The sequence below is a fragment of the Siphateles boraxobius genome, unplaced genomic scaffold (genome assembly GCF_051911475.1).
Source record: "Siphateles boraxobius isolate OS27281-9 unplaced genomic scaffold, OSU_SipBor_1 51, whole genome shotgun sequence".
NCBI lineage: Eukaryota > Metazoa > Chordata > Actinopteri > Cypriniformes > Leuciscidae > Siphateles > Siphateles boraxobius.
The window spans coordinates 1376621-1397291 of record NW_027509153.1 but is presented as its reverse complement, the minus strand read 5'-3'; the positions used below and the strand labels follow the sequence as shown (position 1 = coordinate 1397291).

Sequence of the window (20671 nt, the reverse complement as noted above, 5' to 3'; positions counted from 1 at the left end):
AGCATGCAAAGATTTACATATGTAAAAGATTAAGTGAGCGGTGCCCACATCCACTGGCATAGGCACTGCTGGGATTCGAACCCAGGATCTCCTGTTTACTAGACAGGCGCTTTGACCAACTAAGCCACAGCGCCACTTGCTGAACCTTCTACAATGTGTTGCTATAAAAAGTCTAAAAGAGGTAGCAGGTCAGGAAAATAGCTGATTACATCATGAAAGAGGTTAGGGGATTATTTCCAAAACCCGAGGGGCATTCAGGGCTCTGTTGAAGAAAGAGGGAATATCTGAAACTGTCAATACGTGTTTCTGAAATGTTTTTGGAACCTCCAGTTACAATACATCTAAACTCTGTCTCAGCTAGGAGAAATGGAAAGCAATCTCTGCTATGCTTTCAGCTGATCTGAAAGACAAAATCCAGAAAGCTTTTCATGAATTATATATTCATATTTGTAAAGACTGTTTTGAATACATCCAGAGGCTGGATCTCAACAATAGGAAGTAGCAGATTCTGGCCTAAGCCAGTGGTTTTCAAAACATTCTCGAAACCTCCCAGACGCTATACATTTTTGTTATTTACCTTATTTCAAAAGGGTTAATTGAGCTACTTAGTAGAGTACTCTATGATCTGACGTGGGTGTGTCCAATAAGGGAAAAGAGCAGAATGTGAAGGGTAGGCTTCTGAAGTAGTTTGTGGACCCCAGTTTTAAACATATGTCTGACTCACAGAGACATCAGAGCAAAAGAGGCCACTGACTATTCTGGTGGGACTCAAAACCACAACCAGGGAATTTCTCCATTCGCATCCCAGAAGTCCAAAGTTCTATCCATTGTACCATAAAATGACACACTTCAGGGAAGTATTGCATGCGCAGCACTTCTTAGTTTTTCCAGTTTTGTGCAGGTAAACACAGTTCGTCATGCAAAGACTTTCATATGTGAAAAGGTTAAGCACTCCCATATCCTGTGCCAAAGGCACTGCTGGGATTTGAACCCAGGATCTCCTGTTTACGAGACAGGCGCTTTGACCAGCTAAGCCACAGATCAGTGAAATTTGTTGGTAAAACAAGTCTAAAAGAGGTAGCACATCAGGAAAACAGCTGATCACGTCATGAAAGAAGTCCCTTAGAGGTAAGAGGATTGTTTCCAAAACACGAGGGCCTTTCACGCCTCAAGGGAATGTCTGAACTCATTTAATTTTGGCTCTACACTCTCGATAGTCATGCCTAAAATGTTTCCTGAGCCTTCTTCTGATATGAAATGGCAAAATCCAGAAAGTTATCCATGTATTATTCTTCATATATGTAAAGACTTTGTTTGTACAAATATCCATAGGCTTGACCATATCAATGGGTAGTAGCAGATTTCAGGCCTAAGCCAGGAGCTTGCAAACCATTCTTGAAGCGCATCTGCACCACATATATATATATTTTTTATTATCTCTCTCATTTAATACAGGTGAATCAAATAATTGATTGATAATTAACGTACTCGACGATCTGACTTGGGTGTGCTCAATAAGGAAAAGAAGAAAAATGTGTTGCGTAGGCTTCTGAAAAAGTTGGAAAACCCCAGCTTTAAGCAAATGTCAGTCTGGTAAAGACGTCTGTGCAAAGGGACACCATTCGTGACTCTGGTGGGACCCAAAAAACGACAACCTTTTTAAAACCTTCATTTGCAACCGAGAAGTTCAGATTGTCTTTCCTGCCAAGACTTTCACGTCAGAGAAGGTTAAATGACTACTCTTAGAAGCCACAGATTAGGCACTGCTGGGATTCAAACCCAGGATCTCCTGTTTACTAGACAGGCGCTTTGACCAACTAAGCCACAGCGCCAGTTACTGTCACTGGTTCGATGCTTTTGTATACAAAGTCTAAAAGAGGTAGCATGTCAGGAGAATAGCTGATTACATCATGAATAGGTCCCTTTGAAGTTACAGGATTATTTCCAAAACCTGAAAGGTGTGCAGGCTTCTGTTGAGGGACAAGGGAATATCTCAAGCCATTTATTTCTGGATCGAAACTCTCAGTACTCGTGTCTCAAATGTTTCGGGAACCTCTAGTTACGATACATCTAAATGCTGTTTCAGCTTGGTGAAATGGAAAGCGTGTTTTTTTTTCTTCTTTTTCTTCGAGGTAGGTGGCCAACAATAGGTTGTTGCAGATTTTGGCCTAGGCCAGTGGATTTCAACCTATTCTTCTTTAAATAGGTGACTTAAGTTAATTAGTAGAGTACTCTGTGATCTGAGTTGGGTGTGTCCAAAGAGGGAAATAAGCAGAACGTGAAGGGTATGCTTCTGAAGTAGTTTGTGGATTCAAGTTTTAAGCATATGTCTGACTCACAGAGACATCAGAGCAAAAGAGGCCACTGACTATTCTGGTGGGACTCACAACCAGGGAATTTCTCCATTCGCATCCTAGAAGTCCAAAGTTGTATCCATTGTACCATAAAATGACACACTTCAGGGAAGTGTTGCATGCGCAGCACTTCTTAGTTTTTCCAGTTTTGTGCAGGTAAACACAGTTCGTCATGCAAAGACTTTCATATGTGAAAAGGTTAAGCACTCCCATATCCTGTGCCAAAGGCACTGCTGGGATTTGGACCCAGGATCTCCTGTTTACGAGACAGGCGCTTTGACCAGCTAAGCCACAGCGCCAGATACTGTGAAATTTGTTGGTAAAACAAGTCTAAAAGAGGTACCACATCAGGAAAACAGCTGATCACGTCATGAACGAGGTCCCTTAGAGGTAAGAGGATTGTTTCCAAAACACGAGGGCCTTTCACGCCTCAAGGGAATGTCTGAACTCATTTAATTTTGGCTCTACACTCTCGATAGTCATGCCTAAAATGTTTCCTGAGCCTTCTTCTGATATGAAAGGGCAAAATCCAGAAAGATATCCATGTATTATTCTTCATATATGTAAAGACTTTGTTTGTACAAATATCCATAGGCTTGACCATATCAATCGGTAGTAGCAGATTTCAGGCCTAAGCCAGGAACTTGCAAACCATTCTTGAAGCGCATCTGCACCACATATATATATTTGTTTTATTATCTCTCTCATTTAATACAGGTGAATCAAATAATTGATTGATAAGTAACGTACTGGACGATCTGACTTGGGTGTGCTCAATAAGGAAAAGAAGAAAAATGTGCTGCGTAGGCTTCTGAAAAAGTTGGAAAACTCCAGCTTTAAGCAAATGTCAGTCTGGTAAAGACGTCTGTGCAAAGGGACACCATTCGTGACTCTGGTGGGACCCAAAAAAGGGACACTTTTTAAAACCTTCATTTGCAACCGAAAAGACCAGATTGTCTTTCCTGCCAAGACTTTCACATCAGAGATGATTGAATGACTACTCTTAGAAGCCACAGATAAGACACTGCTGGGATTCGAACCCAGGATCTTCTGTTTACTAGACAGGCGCTTTAACCAACTAAGCCACACAAAAGTTACTGCCTCTGGTTCGATGCTTTTGTATACAAAGTCTAAAAGAGGTAGCATGTCAGGAGAATAGCTGATTACATCATGAATAGGTCCCTTTGAAGTTACAGGATTATTTCCAAAACCTGAAAGGTGTGCAGGCTTCTGTTCCATTGTGCCACAGAGCCACAAAAGACAAACTTTAAGACGCTATTGCATGCACATCACTTCTTAGATTTCCACATTTTGTGCAGATGCACACTGTTCAGCATGCAAAGATTTACATATGTAAAAGATTAAGTGAGCGGTGCCCACATCCTGTGGCATAGGCACTGCTGGGATTCGAACCCAGGATCTCCTGTTTACAAGACAGGCACTTTGACAAACTAAGCCACAGCGCCACTTGCTGAACCTTCTACAATGTGTTGGGATAAAAAGTCTAAAAGAGGTAGCAGGTCAGGAAAATAGCTGATTACATCATGAAAGAGGTTAGGGGATTATTTCCAAAACCCGGGGGGCATTCAGGGCTCTGTTGAAGAAAGAGGGGATATCTGAAACTCTCAATACTTGTGTCTGAAATGTTTTTGGAACCTCCAGTTACAATACATCTAAATTCTGTCTCAGCTGGGAGAAATGGAAAGCAATCTCTGCTATGCTTTCAGCTGATCTGAAAGACAAAATCCAGAAAGATTTTCATGAATTATATATTCATATTTGTAAAGTACGGTGGCCGAGAAGGGTCACAACACATACAAACCCCACAACAACTACATATTCAGAAAACACATACAAATTCAGAAAACACATGCAAACAACGCCACAACAACTACATATTCAGAAAACACATACAAATTCAGAAAACACATACAAATTCAGAAAACACATGCAAATTCAGAAAACAACTTTGTCGATTTCACATTCGCTGCAAATATTCGCAGCACGAGCAAATAGGGAAACAAACTGCAAACTGCAAAAACACAAGGGAAATGTTTCCGGGGGGGCCATAATCAGTGACGGACCCTCATCCATCCGGTTGTCTTAGCGCTATTTTTTGAATGTGTGCTGTGCTTTTCTTGTCTCAAGAGGTAAGTGTTTCTCTTTCATTATGACAGACTTGTCGATGTGCTCTGATACCGAAGTGGTTTTGTGTGTTTTTAACATATTAAGTTATTGTCCCCATAACGTATTAGTCTGCCAACGTTGTTAGCTGGAAACTAAGTTAGCTGGCTAGCTCGCGTCTGGCCATTAAATAGATGCATTACTGGCGTTTGTACAATGTTGTCCTGATATCTGAACTATTTATTTAATTTTTAGTTTGAAATGTTCTGTCCGTATTGTGCCGAGCAACTGGGGGACGCTCCCAAGTTTTGCCCGTCGTGTGGTCTGAACGTGGGGTTCCTTACGGTGTGTCCATCCACGTCATCAAGCCTAGGCCGTGGGCCTACAGGTAATATCCCCTTACTGTGCTCCCATTTTAACGTTACTGTGCTGCATTGAATTGTCCCATGGTTTTAGCTGTCAGAAAGGTGGCAATTTATCAACCAATCACAAAGCATAGCTATGATGAATCAGTGTGTGTGTGTGTGTGTTAGTGAATGAGACAAGTATCCAAGGAAGAGCAGGTCAATTCATGAGGTTCAGGGAAGTTAAAGAGGCTGAGAGGAGGACCTTTTCAAAGGCTAAAAAGAAACCAAACATTATGGTCAAGGTAAACTAATATGGAGGTTTAGGTCACAATGTGACTATTACACAGTACACACAGTCTTAAACATGTTTGTTTTTCTTCTTTTCTTATTTCTGTAGATTTCAATTGGCATAATGACCAGAACAAAATATGGGTTAAAACCTATAAGAGGGAAAACTTTGCCATTAAATGTTGAACCCCTGTGGTCATCAAAACAAATTTTGCCACCTGCTATAAAAAAACAGCGAGATTTTAATCAAGACATGATGTACGATGGAGAATATGTCCTGGTATATCCTGATGGCTCTCAGGTACAAAATATACCAGGCACAGACAAACCCTTTGTCCTTGAACATTATAAAGAGGCCATTGGAAAGTCTTACCAGAGGATCGTACTGTACATCTGCCCCCTTCAGGATTCGGGTAAGTATTGAAGTACATGTATGTAAAATAATAATAATAATAATTGATAATGGTTGGTAATTAAGTGAGTTCTTAATTTAATTTGAGCTGGTTGTAAAATTGCCATATATTATACCTAGCCTAATAATGATGCATCATTTTCTCTTTCCAAGGTCATGGAGATGACTCCTCTTCAGAATCCGATGATGAGGCATTTGCTAGCCTTCCACTGAAAATGTAAGTTTCTCCCGCTAATTTGAGACCTGTGCTTGTGGTTTTTGATTATCCACGTATTTCACAGCATTCATTTATTTTTTCTTTCAATTGCGAGAAGGAATAGATCGAGCATGTTGTGCTCTTTAAATCATATTAACAAATATCTATATTATGATTTAAATTAAATTATTCAAATTATTTGTTTGTTTTAGTTTACCAAAACAATGTCCACCAACAGTGTCCAGGCCATCTGATGGGCAAGTATGTATTATTGTGTAATGTTATTAAGTTTATGTTAATGATGTAATTATTGTTAATTTGTTTGGTGTTATCTCTACTTTCATAAACAGGCCAATGGAGCAGGACCAGGACCCAAAAACACCACATCATGTGACTTCTACAAGTAAGTCACAATGGATTCAAATTGTTCGTTCATTGCACTAATACTTTTGGCTCTGGGTTTAGCATGAAATATTGACTGCTGAATGTAATGCATTACAGTACCAAGTATAACACTTTTTACTGTAATTTCACAACCATCTTGTTTTAGTATTTCATTGTTCCTTTAATCCACAGCACATATACCAAGATCTATGCACCAGTTGTCATTGACAGCAGTTGCTCTGATGTTGAGGACGTAGACAATTTTCAGGAGGAAGACAGGTACTTTGATAGAAATAATGCTGTCAACCTTTGTTGTTGTTTTTTTTGTTTGTTTCCCCAGATATATTACATAGTTCAAGCTACATTTGGCATTTTACCTGGTTTCTGTTGCCATACAATTATTAAAGCAAATATTCAAATTGTATATATTTTTTTACTTACCCCTAAACCGAAACAAAATCTGGCAGAAATTATTGAAAGCTTGCAATGTGTGCTTCATGCTTATGCCCATCACATTTCATCACACACATATGGTGTTCTCACTGTAATGGGACCATAAAAGATTTATATTTTAATTATCCAAATAAAAGGCAGTGTTAATTTTTCTCTTTCTTGTGTTGCAGAGACGCAGATATTGGACTGACGGCTGCAGACGTTCTGTCAAATCTGTCATACAACATTAACACAAAAAGCTGTAGCAGGTTAAATATAAACCGTGCTAATGTCTGGGATAGTGCTCTGAGGGGATTCAAACGTTCCTCATTTGACCCCACCTGTAGCCTTTTGGTCAAATTCACTGATGACATCGGGCAAACAGAGGAGGCTGTGGACACAGGAGGGCCTACACGGGAATTTCTGACACTCTTGATGGACGCCATTAAAACCAGTCGATTTTTTGAAGGCAAAGAAGATGGCAAATACCTGTCATTTGATAGCAAAGGTAATTCACTTTTTGTCACATTTTGACGGTATTATAAATCAATTTGAACTAACCGTGGAACATTGCCATTGTTAGCTGCAGAAGGTGATGAGTATTTCCATGTTGGAAGAATGGTTGCTGTCTCCATTGTACATGGTGGTCCAGGGCCTCGATGCTTTTCCCCAAGCTTCTACCAGTACCTGGTTGGTAAAGTTAAGACCATTGAGGCACCAATTGAGGATATACCTGATACTGAAGTCAGGAATGTTCTCCTTGAGGTAATTGTAATTATGTGTTTCTAAGAATATTCAAGAATTTTTTTTTTTTATATTTTGATGAACAATCAACAATTTGGACACCCCAGTAGCTTGAAAAACCAGTGTGATATTGGAATAAAACCAGTGACTTCCATGCTTTGTCACTAATATGTAGTCTAAATTCCAACCAATACTCACTTAAAAAAGTTGGGTTAAAATCGACCCAACAGCTAACCCAATGGTGGGTTGATGTAGCACCGACCTATCGTTGGGTTATTTTAACCCAATAAATTAGGTATCTAGTTTTACCCAATAAATTGGGTTGCAAAAAACGAATCTGTTGGGTTATTTGGCCAAAATGCTTTAATCAAACTATTATTAATATTAATTATAATTACTATTATTTCCATGAAAATAACTCACTCACTCACAACTTAAGTATATTAACAATGCTTTATTTACATCCAATTAGACATTGCATTCAAAAGTTATTGTTGCAAGTGTTTCAATAAATAAAATAAAAAAAAGTAATGCAATTATAAACTGCCTCATAAGGCAACGTGTTGAAGGGAACACCTCCAGGCACAGAATATTAATGTTAAAATTAATTAATTTAGAGTTATGTTTTAAGTTCTAAGAAACATGGATCACAAAAACACAAATAAACAGTTGTAAACATTACAAGTTGTAAACATTTTCATTAAGTTATTGTTTGCAATTGCTTTCATTTACTTCCTTAAAATAAGAAATTCTTTCAATAAATAAATAAATAAATAAATAAATAGAAGTAATGCAATTATAAACTGCCTCATAAGGCGACAGTGTGTTGAGGGAACAGCTCCTGCCACAGAATGCTAAAATTAATTTAATTACAATTATGTTTTAAGTTCTAAGAAACATGGAATACAAATACACAAACAAAACAAACCAAAGCTTGTCCAGCTTATCCAATTATAAACTGCCTAAGTAGGCGACAATGAGTTGATGGAACTCCTCCTGGCACAGAATATGATGTTTTATTAACAAAGTTCGGGAGAAGCACGTTCAGATAATTAACACGGGTGGAGAGCACTCAGCAATCATGATTAAAACGTGTATATATAGACTCAGCAGTCTCACCTCATTTCTCTGACAGTTTAGCAGCGTCCCTCCACCACCCCTTCTCCACTCTTCTAGTCCTAAACCACTTTACATACAGGGGGGAGTACTCTGGGTTCGGGCCGAATTCCGAGCTCGGAGCCCTCCCCCCGTACAGCACGCCAAATACGCATTATACTTTATTCCCTTTAATTGTATGTAAGTGTGAACTCGTGAAATATTGTGTGTTGTAGCAACTGCCAAACAGCTGCCGCAGGCGTTGGATACTCAATGTCTAAAACATAAAATAATTTAAAGCATGTATCCACAGCTTGTAAAAGGCTGTCTTGCTCTAGTGCCGCTCCTCCCAAAATGACGAAGGCTTGTGAGCAGTTGAATTTGTCCCCAAGCTGCAGGACATGAGGGAATTGCCTCCGTTGCTCCTCCTCCTCCAAATACTTGATGATGTTTGTTCCAACCTTTAAATAGAAATTTTAAATGGTAAATATGCACAAATGGATCAAATATTACCCCAAATGTGTTGTCATAAATGATGTACCTACAGGCTGTAAATCAACAAATGCTTGTTTTGCCTCATGGTAAGAGGGCCGAACCATCTTGCAGCCTGTTTTGTGTGGCAATGGAGGAAGGATAGCTGGCAGGGTTTTTAAAGCAACATCTCCAAGAGTGTCTTTACATAAAACAGAAAGAACAATGGATTAATCTTTAAACAAGTGCATTATATCATAGACAAAATATTATAACTTGACATGAAAGTACAGAGCTGTTGTGCAGGATTTTCTCACCAGAAGAAATGTTATTGGGTACACAAAATAACCCAACATTTTTTAGAGTGTACAGACAGTGTTTTTATTTTACTCTAGATTAAGAATGCTAGGACACTGGAAGAACTCGTGGAACTCGCAGATAAGCACTCCAGCATGCTTCAGACAGCAGGATTCTATAATGCCTGAGGACACTGGAGGATAAGGAAAAAGTTGTGGATGGTTACATCCAGTGGTACTTCACCTACCGCAACAATGTTTCCTTCCAGAGGTAGGTCACTCTGACTACTTTGTAAGAATTCAAACGAGAATTTGAATGAAACTCAAATGAGTGTCTAACAAATGTGAGTCCTACTGGCAATAGCATTAAGAACTTACCATGATCTGCCTCTTCCCCTCACCCACAACCCAACCCGGTAATAGGTTCAAGGATGGCCTGGCTACCCTCAACTTTTTCAACGCTCTGGAACAGCATCCCTCCATTTTCCTGCCCTACATGTGTTACAGTGCGGAAGACCTGACAGCCGAGAGTGTAGAGTCACTGTTCCGTCCAGAAATGAGCCCAACTGGTAGCTCAAATCGCCATGAGGAGGAGAGAGTGCTTGGCTACTGGCTGGACTACTTAATCGCTGTAAAAGGTATAATTTTCTGTATGTTGTTTGAAGTGAAGTTCACAAATGGATGATAAATCTCAATGTGTTTCTTTACTCCCAACCCCCACAGAGGAAGGGTCAGGGATGTCCTTGCAGGACATTCTGATGTTCGCCACAGGCCTGAAAGAAATCCCAGCAGCAAAATTAATACCACAGCCTCAACTCACATTCCAGAAAACACTCAAGGTTTCCTGAGGTTAATGTCTGCGCGAACACATTAAAACTCCCGATCTTACCCTCATATGAAATCTTTGAGGAAGCCATGAATTATGGAATCAAGAACGCTCCAGGATTTGGGCTCCATTGAGGTGTCAATCAGAAATTAATTATCAGTGGCAAATTTGCATTACTGTTGTTACTGTTTGCATTGCACTTTGCACTGTTACATTGTTTACAGAAATCCATTTTTTTTTATAAGAAAAGGTGCAAGTTTCTCTATTTGGAAACTTTTCATGGCAGATTTACATTGCTGTTACTGTTCGCACTTTACTATTTGTATGGTTACATGGTTTACAGAAGTCCAATGATTTTTTGTATAAGAAAAGGTGCAAGTTTCTCTATTTGGAAACTTTCCGTGACAGATTTACATTGCTGTTACTGTTCGCACTTTACTGTTTGTCAGTATTTTAACAGTTAAAAGAAATAAAATAATTTTTATAAGAAAATGTAAGTTTGTCTATTCTGAAACATTTTGCAAGAGCCATCAGAATGAAGTTTATTTGTTGTTGCATAAATTGGTCATGAAATGTTACCGATCTAGCATGAAAGTCACCATTAGCTTCAGCATACCGTATTTATCAACACTGTTAACACCAAAAGCATACATTGTGATGGTGGAAAAAGTAAGGGAAGTCATTGCAATCGATTAATATCTTTGCTTTTAATTTAACCTTTAATTTAAGGTGTCCATATCAGTACACCACACTGGAGGCAATGCTGTCTGAAAGAAAATAAACTGCCTACACGTCTGTTAGTTCTCTCTCTCAAAGACCAGCCATTTCCTTAAGTCTAATGTAGTTGTCAACAGCAGCTGGCCAGTTGATGGGTGGAGCGAGCTGGCTCTGTCTCTCCAAGTTGGCAAAATATGCTTGGAGGTTAGCATCTCCACACAAACTGTTTGTGGGTGGCAGAAGGTCTTTGAACTCCTGTAACACTTGGGGATCCACTGGGAATCCACAATCCCTTCCACCAAACCTAAGGCCGCACAGAAAGCACAACAGTGAACTCATTTTGAATAGTGTTTAAATCTCAAAGGGAAACCAACCAAACATTTATTGAAAATGACAATACAGGTGTTACATACAAACATGGGAGGCAGGTTGTAAATGGTATCAGGTTTCCCAGATGGACAGAGAGACTGCCGGACGGGTCTGATGGTATGGTTATTCCAAAGCTCTCGGTGTTCATCAAGCTCTTTCTGAAAGATGCCCAGGAACACATACCGTACAAGGCACTTGTGTTCATGGGTGCCATTGAAGTAGTGTCTCTCCCTCAGGTCACTGAATAAATCCATCCAGAACTGTGTCCTAATAATGGAGTACAGTGATTTTAGTTTTGTATAAATGTTTCTAATACAAATACTTAAATTATGTGACAGTCTTGGAAAACAACATTCTGCACTGCATTCACCAGTGCAGAATGGACTGTCAACACTTATTACAATTTGAAACAGTCAACCATGCACACTAATCCTTTTACTTATCATAACTATTGCACAATCGGCAGTACACAGCCTGATCCATGTATGACGCTCATATAAATAAGCCTACATTTTCAAAGTCAGCATTGTATGGTTCCAACCCAGCATAATATTACGAAAAGATTACAGAAATATGAAACAGTATTGAAAAATATGTGAGTAACAGTATTGTTAAACGTACCTCTGTTTCCTGAAAAAGGACCACCAACTTTCAATCCTTTGATTGGCAGTTGAAGTGCCATACATGTGGCTGAGAGAACCTGCAAAGTCATCGGTGTGGTCCTCTCTTAAAGAACAGTGGATGGCAGCCATGTCTCCATTTTCTGTCCCACAGTCTGTCCTAAGACGAGCCGGAAGGCCACAGCTCGAAACACACTGCAGGTAATGGTGAGCTATGTAAGGAACTCAGCTTTTTGGAAATATTAATAATCAATAATATCTTGTTATTATTAATTATAAATATTTGGGTCAGTTAATTGGATTAACTTGATGTGGCTGAATTAATATTACAATCAATTAATCAGTTCTTCCAACGAACTATTTTGATTATTAATTTATTCTAATAAAGGGTATCTTCCATGGCCACCGAAGAATAATTATTTCTTCGCCTGTACAGTACTTTGAGCCAGTAGCAAAAACCGTGATCATAAAGTGACTTGTATTGCAAACAAAACAGAACCAAATACATATTATGTACAAGTTTTATTAACTAAATATAGATATTTATATGAATATAAATAAACTAAACAACATACACACATGAATACATAAATAGGTTAGTGATAGGATGAAATTGGAAACCGGAAGAGGGTCTATGAGAAGAACCATCAGAATTTCATTTTCACATTTCATTGAATTGAATACTTGCATTTGTAATGGGAACAATTCTTGAAGTTGTTGAAAATTGGAGTCGTTGATGGTTCCGGCAGTGTCAAGTGGAAGTTGGTTGAGCGTTCTCTTTCTCCAGGAACGCATGACTGGTTTGGTGAAGGCCTGGGACTCTGTTGAGGCCACGCCGAGCACCCAGGAGAAGTGAGGAAGTCGGAAGGATGGGTGATTGGAGTCGTTGTTGGTTGGAGTCTTTGTTGGTTGGAGTCTTTGTTCCAAAACTCCTGAGATTGTCCTTGGTTCTTTGTGAGAGAGTCTTCTCTCTTTTCCATGAGGCCGGATCTGGTTGGAATCGAGGCCTGCTGGGCCCTGGGGCCCCCGTGGAGGGGGAGGGGGCTCCCCAGTCTCACCAGAACAGTGTTGCGGCTGGATGAAAAAACTAAGAGAGGGCGGTCACTGTTGCCTGCCTCTGATATACCCTGAGAAAGAACCAACCCCTAAGGTTTGAACTGACCTATGAGTAAGGTGACATGTCCGAGAGGGGAAGCGGCTCTTAGTTGATTTATGGTCTTTGTCCCCAGCATGCTTAGACTGTTCATTCAAGCTCAAATAGACATAACAAATTCACATTGCATTCTAAGAGAAGGTGATGTACATCAAAGTGTGTGTCATTAAATGAGGATTAATTTGCTAGGAAGCATGATACAGGTGAGGTTATATTGACCGTTGGGTGGTTGTTCAACCACATACACCCCAATCAAACATACCATGTTGTTATACCTAATAGTACACGAGACAGTAAATCATCACAGTTTCTGTGAGGCATGTTCCTTCATAGATCAGAGTAACACCGCAAAGTTTATTTAATTAAAGATGGTCTCTCTCTCTTAAGCATGTGGCGCATGTGGCCACATTCCTTTGAGGTCGTAAAGTCTGTTATCAGTCTTAAAGTGTTCTGTAACCGGACACCCGGCTGACAAAGTAACTTCATTTGTGAGGTTAGTTTTGGGGGAGAGTTTCATAGACCTTTATATTCATTAAATATAGTGAATATGAATAATTAGTGTGTGTCTGATTGGTCCAGACCCTACAGCTATTACTGCAGGGTCGTTGTTGGTGCTGCCACTACTGAGCCACATAACCCGCCTTGAATACCCATCGATGCAGCCACTGATGGCAATCCCAAAGGGCTTGAGCTTGTCATAGCCATCCACGTGCCACACCTGATTGGGTCCTGCAGAGCAATAGGATCGCCTAACAAACCTGCGCCTATGACGGAGAGATACTCCTGTTGGATTTAATAATCTGAGGGCTTGCATGACATCGTCTTGTTTCACTGTCAGTGAATGCTTCTGTCTCAGGGTCTGCCACATAGCCCTGTAGCCCAACAGCTGTCCTGAGCCATTCAATTCACTAGTGATGGCAGCATTCACAGTCTCCAGTGGACTGTAATTTGCTCTCCGACTTAGATTTAGCCGTTTCAGCCTTCTTTTTTAGAGTTTTCAGGCTCATTACAATACCATGCTTTGACTCCAAAAAATCGCGAATAACGTCGTTGGAGTGGTCCTTTCTAAAGTAAGCACGTATTAGGTCATCCTCTGGACCGACACAACACACACACACACACACACACACACACACACACACACACACACACACACACACGCACAGAAAGATTAATTATAAAAACTAATATTCTTTAATGGGGTTGATAAATGTATAAATAGGAACACAGTAAGGGGATGTTACCTGTAGGCTGACGCTCCGTAAGGAACCCCACGTTCAGACCACACGACGTGCAAAACCTGGGAGCGTCCCCCAGTTGCTCGGCACAATACGGACAGAACATTTCAAACTAAAAATTAAATAAATAGTTCAGATATCAGGACAACATTGTACAAACGCCAGTAATGCATCTATTTAATGGCCAGACGCGAGCTAGCCAGCTAACTTAGTTTCCAGCTAACAACGTTGGCAGATTAATACGTTATGGGGACAATAACTTAATATGTTAAAAACACACAAAACCACTTCGGTATCAGAGCACATCGACAAGTCTGTCATTATGAAAGAGAAACACTTACCTCTTGAGACAACAAAAGCACAGCACACATTCAAAAAATAGCGCTAAGACAACCGGATGGATGCGGGTCCGTCACTGATTATGGCCCCCCCGGAAACATTTCCGTTGTGTTTTTGCAGTTTGCAGTTCGTTTCCCTATTTGCTCGTGCTGCGAATATTTGTAGCGAATGTGAAATCGACAAAGTTGTTTTCTGAATTTGCATGTGTTTTCTGAATTTGTATGTGTTTTCTGAATTTGTATGTGTTTTCTGAATATGTAGTTGTTGTGGCGTTGTTTGCATGTGTTTTCTGAATTTGTATGTGTTTTCTGAATATGTAGTTGTTGTGGGGTTTGTATGTGTTGTGACCCTTCTGGGCCACCGTAGTAAAGACTGTTTTGAATACATCCAGAGGCTGGATCTCAACAATAGGAAGTAGCAGATTCTGGCCTAAGCCAGTGGTTTTCAAACCATTCTCAAAACCTCCCAGACGCTATACATTTTCGTTATCTTCCTTATTTCAAAAGGGTTAATTGAGCTACTTAGTAGAGGACTCAATGATCTGACATGGGTGTGTCCAATAAGGGAGATGAGCAGAATGTGAAGGGTAGGCTTCTGAAGTAGTTTGTGGACCCCAGTTTTAAACATATGTCTGACTCACAGAGACATCAGAGCAAAAGAGGCCACTGACTATTCTGGTGGGACTCAAAACCACAACCAGGGAATTTCTCCATTCGCATCCTAGAAGTCCAAAGTTCTATCCATTGTACCATAAAATGACACACTTCAGGGAAGTATTGCATGCGCAGCACTTCTTAGTTTTTCCAGTTTTGTGCAGGTAAACACAGTTTGTCATGCAAAGACTTTCATATGTGAAAAGGTTAAGCACTCCCATATCCTGTGCCAAAGGCACTCCTGGGATTTGAACCCAGGATCTCCTGTTTACAAGACAGGCGCTTTGACCAGCTAAGCCACAGCGCCAGATACGGTGAAATTTGTTGGTAAAACAAGTCTAAAAGAGGTACCACATCAGGAAAACAGCTGATCACGTCATGAACGAGGTCCCTTAGAGGTAAGAGGATTGTTTCCAAAACACGAGGGCCTTTCACGCCTCAAGGGAATGTCTGAACTCATTTAATTTTGGCTCTACACTCTCGATAGTCATGCCTAAAATGTTTCCTGAGCCTTCTTCTGATATGAAAGGGCAAAATCCAGAAAGATATCCATGTATTATTCTTCATATATGTAAAGACTTTGTTTGTACAAATATCCATAGGCTTGACCATATCAATAGGTAGTAGCAGATTTCAGGCCTAAGCCAGGAGCTTGCAAACCATTCTTGAAGCGCATTTGCACCACATATACATATTTTTTATTATCTCTCTCATTTAATACAGGTGAATCAAATAATTGATTGATAAGTAACGTACTCGACGATCTGACTTGGGTGTGCTCAATAAGGAAAAGAAGAAAAATGTGTTGCGTAGGCTTCTGAAAAAGTTGGAAAACCCCAGCTTTAAGCAAATGTACACCGTTCGGGACACCAAAGGGACACCATTCGTGACTCTGGTGGGACCCAAAAAACGACAACCTTTTTAAAACCTTCATTTGCAACCGAGAAGTCCAGATTGTCTTTCCTGCCAAGACTTTCACATCAGAGAAGGTTGAATGACTAATCTTAAAAGCCACAGATTAGGCACTGCTGGGATTTGAACCCAGGATCTCCTGTTTACTAGACAGGCGCTTTGACCAACTAAGCCACAGCACCAGTTACTGTCACTAGTTCGATGCTTTTGTATACAAAGTCTAAAAGAGGTAGCATGTCAGGAGAATAGCTGATTACATCATGAATAGGTCCCTTTGAAGTTACAGGATTATTTCCAAAACCTGAAAGGTGTGCAGGCTTCTGTTGAGGGACAAGGGAATATCTCAAGCCATTTATTTCTGGATCGAAACTCTCAGTACTCGTGTCTCAAATGTTTCGGGAACCTCCAGTTACGATACATCTAAATGCTGTTTCAGCTTGGAGAAATGGAAAGCGTGTTTTTTTTCTTCTTTTTTTTCTAGGTAGGTGGCCAACAATAGGTTGTTGCAGATTTTGGCCTAGGCCAGTGGATTTCAACCTATTCTTCTTTAAATAGGTGACTTAAGTTAATTAGTAGAGTACTCTGTGATCTGAGTTGGGTGTGTCCAATAAGGGAAATAAGCAGAACGTGAAGTGTATGCTTCTGAAGTAGTTTGTGGATTCAAGTTTTAAGCATATGCTTGTCCAACACAAAGACATCTGAGCTAAAGAGGGTATGCACGACTCTGGTGGGACTCGAACCCACAACCTTTGAACACCTCCATTCAAAATCTAGAAGTCCAATGCGCTATCCATTGCGCCACAGAGCCACAAAAGACAAGCTTTAAGACGCTATTGCATGCACATCACATCTTAGATTTCCACATTTTGTGCAGATGCACACTGTTCAGCATGCAAAGATTTACATATGTAAAAGATTAAGTGAGCGGTGCCCACATCCTGTGGCATAGGCACTGCTGGGATTCGAAACCATGATCTCCTGTTTACTAGACAGTTGTTACAATGTTTTGTTAAGGCTTATATCATTCTTTCATTCTAATGGAATGTCTTGTTAATGCTAATGTAATGTAATGTTTTACATGACATTCCTTGAATCTTGTGTCATGACACTCCACCCCATGCCCCCAAACCCATGACATTTCATTCCAAGAAATTTCCAAGAATCTGTGCCATGAAATTCTACTACATCTTCTTCCGGTAAACATCACAACATGTTATTTCGTGAAATTCAGTTGAATCCGATTCAATCAACATGTCCATTTTTTCTGAAATGTCATGACTTGAAATTCCAAGTGCCATAGAATCCCATACATTGCACTAAAGTGTTACTTTAAAGGTCATGTACTGCAGGTCAGTGTTACTTTAATGTTTGGTTAATTCTAGCATGAACTGAATTGCAGTGCTTTGTCAACATTACTGCATTTCTGGATAAACTTGCCAGAGGGTTAAAGAGCCCGCAGCCAACGGTTAGGTTTGTCAGAAGTGGGATTAGAACCCATGCCTCAAGGGGAGACTGTGACCTTAGACCGCTCAGGCATCCTGACATGACAGCCAGTGTTGAGCAGCATTTTTGCACCTACACACAATGGCAGATGATCTAGAATCTAGGGCTTCACCGCTCACCCGTGTCACAGCACATGCCTCGTTGGCGCAGTTAGGCAGCGTGTCAGTCTCATAATCTGAAGGTTGTGAGTTCGAGCCTCACACGGGGCAGAATGGTGCTTTTTGATACACGGGACCGTGTAAATAAATGAGCTGCTTTCTGTATTCCCTTTTATGCCTTTGTCCATTTCTTCATATGCACTGTAATTGAAATCCAGTGTTTTTTTTAAGACTAATGTTGAACAAATGCAGTAATTGTATTACTCTCATATTCATGTCATATGTGTTGGTGTTGTTACAATGTTTTGTTAAGGCTGATATCATTCTTTCATTCTAATGGCATGTCTTGTTAATGCTAATGTAATGTTTTACATGACTTTCCTTGAATCTTGTGTCATGACACTCCACCCCATGCCCCCAAACCCATGACATTTCATTCCAAGAAATTTCCAAGAATCCTTGCCATGAAATTCTACTGCATCTTCTTCCGATAAACATCACAACATGTTATTTCGTGAAATTCAGTTGAATCCGATTCAATCAACATGTCCATTTTTTCTGAAATGTCATGACTTGAAATTCCAAGTGCCATAGAATCCCATACATTGCACTAAAGTGTTACTATAAAGGTCATGTACTGCAGGTCAGTGTTACTTTAATGTTTGGTTAATTCTAGCATGAACTGAATTGCAGTGCTTTGTCAACATTACTGCATTTCTTGATAAACTTGCCAGAGGGTTAAAGACTCTAGCTTGAGCCCGCAGCCAAAGGTTAGGTTTGTCAGAAGTGGGATTCGAACCAACGCCTCCAGGGGAGACTGCGACCTGAACGCCAGCTGCCGAAGGATATCCGTCAAAATGGGGATAATGTTGAACAATGTTGAACGCCACAGCCAATCACGTCGACGCGCTATAACATTTGCAGCCAATTAGAGAGCGCCATTCTCGACATTATAACATCTGCAGCCAATCAGAGAGCGCCATTCTTGACTTTTTCCTTATCATTTTCGACATTTGACCAATCAGAGTACAAGGAAATGTCGATGGCACGTTTACGCTTAGCACCGCTAGGAGGAGGAGTCAGGAAGCTAGCCAAGTGTCAATCAAGTTGCCGAACTGAGCCGAAGGTGTACGAAGTAATGACATATCCTGAGGGGCGTGTCAGAGGTCAAAAAGTTCAGACGTCGAGCATCACTGTCACGGAGGTCAGGCAGCATCATTTTAACGGAGGACTGCGAAACTTATTTTTCGGTAACTTTAACTGTATTTTCGGACAATGTAATTTTATATTTGTATATAATTGTATACTATATTATAATTGTAAATATCGTGTGTGCTTTTTTTAAAGAAATAATTTGTATTATAGTAGTTTTGTTCAAAACGATATAACCTAACCATTAGCCCCCCAACAAAAAAATGTCTGGCAAAAAATCCCATAAAGCCATGTCAGATACTGACTGGATTGCAAGGCTAAAAAAGTTTGCAAGCACAGGAGTTTGGCCATCAAATGAGGGTAACAGGCCAGCTCCTCGACAGAAAAAGTGGCATGACGTGTACCAAAGGGTGAGTGTGCTTTTGTCACCTTTGCATGATGTAATAATTGTAATCCTAATCATTTAATTCTATGTCATCATTATTTATAGATATGTATGTAGATAATGTTGCAGGTATTTGAGATTTATGTTTTTTTATGTAAAAAAAAAAACGTTTTTTTGCACTGGGAGATTCAGAGATTTGAGGCAGTGGGGGTGGGGATGTTGAGTGAATGGATGTTTTTTTGAAGGTGTGAAATGTTCCTCTCTTGTTCTTTTAAAGGAGGATACAAACTTTACTCACTCTTTATCTCTAATTTTACAGTTTGTATCTCCCCTTCAAAGAACATGAATAAAAATAAATGACACACTACAATAAATTAATGTGCCATTCATACTTGCATGTATTCTATATTATATGTGTGATAATGTTTACAGATTGAAAGATGTCCGATGCAGTCTCGCGGCCAGACAACCTTGCTCGGAGCGGTCCCAAAGTGCATATGTGGTTTTCACACTCAAAAGGTAACAATGTAAAGATGTAACTTGTATTTTTTTTATATATATATAATTTACTGAACAAATTCTTCTCGTTCAACAATTATTGTAGCCTATGTATTTTTGTGGTTGTCTTAAGCAGGCCACAGCCTCTATTGGACAAGCACCAAGGGTTGTTGAACAACAGTCTGCCGCTACTGGACCAGCACAGGAGGTCATGGCGCAGAGTCAGCGTCAGCTCCCACCCCAGCCTACTTCTAAAATTATACCAAGTTTGTCAAAGGTAATAACATTTTTTTTTATATATAATTGCAGTTTTAATATGCGTTTAGTATAAAGGTTTAAGTTCAGTGGAAATGGCTGGTATGTTTTTACACCTACCTGCCAGCTGTCACACCTTGTACAGGGGCGGCTGTAGTCTGCTTATTGGTCAGTTTCACTGTCTCAGGTTGGTTTAGATCAAGTAAAATGGTGAAAGAACAATGTAACCTATGTGATCTCTCTTTCTTCTCTGGGCTCTGCTCTTGCATTCTCCTCTTCCTCTCTAATTGGGCTTTGCCATTATGGGTTAAAGGACACTCACGTCCTTCATGGCATCTCTCTTGATTTTTCCAACTCTCTTGATTTTTTATGCACAATTAATTATACACGTATTATTAATTAAGTCATCATGAATCTGCTTTGTTGCCATTTCAAGTGTAACCTTCATTACTGTTAATAAACGCTTTCTCTTACAAACTACCCAGATAGCAAAAAATATCGGCACGGCTTCTTTTTGCCGCCGGCCCCAAAACTGTCGGCTATAGGTGCGCCCCGCTGGCGGAGATGAAACGTTTGCCGCCGAATACGTCACTCCCATTTCTTGCGAGATGCCGCCGGCGAACAGCCGCCGGACCGCCGACTTCATTCTCTCTGGCGGTTGCCGCCGTCTAAATGAACCGCGGCCGGCTGGCGGCAAGCCGCTTTGAAATCGACCAGCCATGTCATTGGCATGAGTGGAACTGACAGCATTTTAACTTTCACATTTAAAGCGATTATAATTATTATGTGAATTATATCAAATTTTGTTGT

General features: G+C 40.1%; 2 long non-coding RNA genes and 8 other non-coding genes across 10 annotated transcripts; 3 read left to right on the top strand and 7 right to left on the bottom strand.

Annotated features, from left to right (window-relative positions):
- Positions 1–60: 60 nt before the first annotated feature.
- Positions 61–134, bottom strand: trnat-agu (transfer RNA threonine (anticodon AGU)). The gene has a single exon. It is a non-coding gene; the product is annotated as a tRNA-Thr (tRNA).
- A 1624-nt stretch (positions 135–1758) lies between these two features.
- trnat-agu (transfer RNA threonine (anticodon AGU)) lies at positions 1759–1832 on the bottom strand. The gene has a single exon. It is a non-coding gene; the product is annotated as a tRNA-Thr (tRNA).
- Positions 1833–2579: 747 nt separating this feature from the next.
- Positions 2580–2653, bottom strand: trnat-cgu (transfer RNA threonine (anticodon CGU)). The gene has a single exon. It is a non-coding gene; the product is annotated as a tRNA-Thr (tRNA).
- Positions 2654–3746: 1093 nt separating this feature from the next.
- On the bottom strand, positions 3747–3820 carry trnat-ugu (transfer RNA threonine (anticodon UGU)). The gene has a single exon. It is a non-coding gene; the product is annotated as a tRNA-Thr (tRNA).
- Positions 3821–4723: 903 nt separating this feature from the next.
- LOC143712768 (uncharacterized) lies at positions 4724–5324 on the top strand. Its single transcript, XR_013195079.1, has 3 exons — positions 4724–4866; positions 5012–5127; positions 5223–5324. It is a non-coding gene; the product is annotated as an uncharacterized LOC143712768 (long non-coding RNA).
- Positions 5325–9356: 4032 nt separating this feature from the next.
- LOC143712767 (uncharacterized) lies at positions 9357–9973 on the top strand. Its single transcript, XR_013195078.1, has 3 exons — positions 9357–9414; positions 9567–9781; positions 9867–9973. It is a non-coding gene; the product is annotated as an uncharacterized LOC143712767 (long non-coding RNA).
- Positions 9974–15291: 5318 nt separating this feature from the next.
- trnat-ugu (transfer RNA threonine (anticodon UGU)) lies at positions 15292–15365 on the bottom strand. Its single transcript has one exon. It is a non-coding gene; the product is annotated as a tRNA-Thr (tRNA).
- Positions 15366–16078: 713 nt separating this feature from the next.
- Positions 16079–16152, bottom strand: trnat-agu (transfer RNA threonine (anticodon AGU)). The gene has a single exon. It is a non-coding gene; the product is annotated as a tRNA-Thr (tRNA).
- A 537-nt stretch (positions 16153–16689) lies between these two features.
- On the bottom strand, positions 16690–16778 carry trnar-ucu (transfer RNA arginine (anticodon UCU)). The gene is given in 2 exon segments: positions 16690–16725; positions 16742–16778. It is a non-coding gene; the product is annotated as a tRNA-Arg (tRNA).
- An 830-nt stretch (positions 16779–17608) lies between these two features.
- On the top strand, positions 17609–17682 carry trnam-cau (transfer RNA methionine (anticodon CAU)). The gene has a single exon. It is a non-coding gene; the product is annotated as a tRNA-Met (tRNA).
- The last annotated feature ends 2989 nt before the right edge of the window (positions 17683–20671 follow it).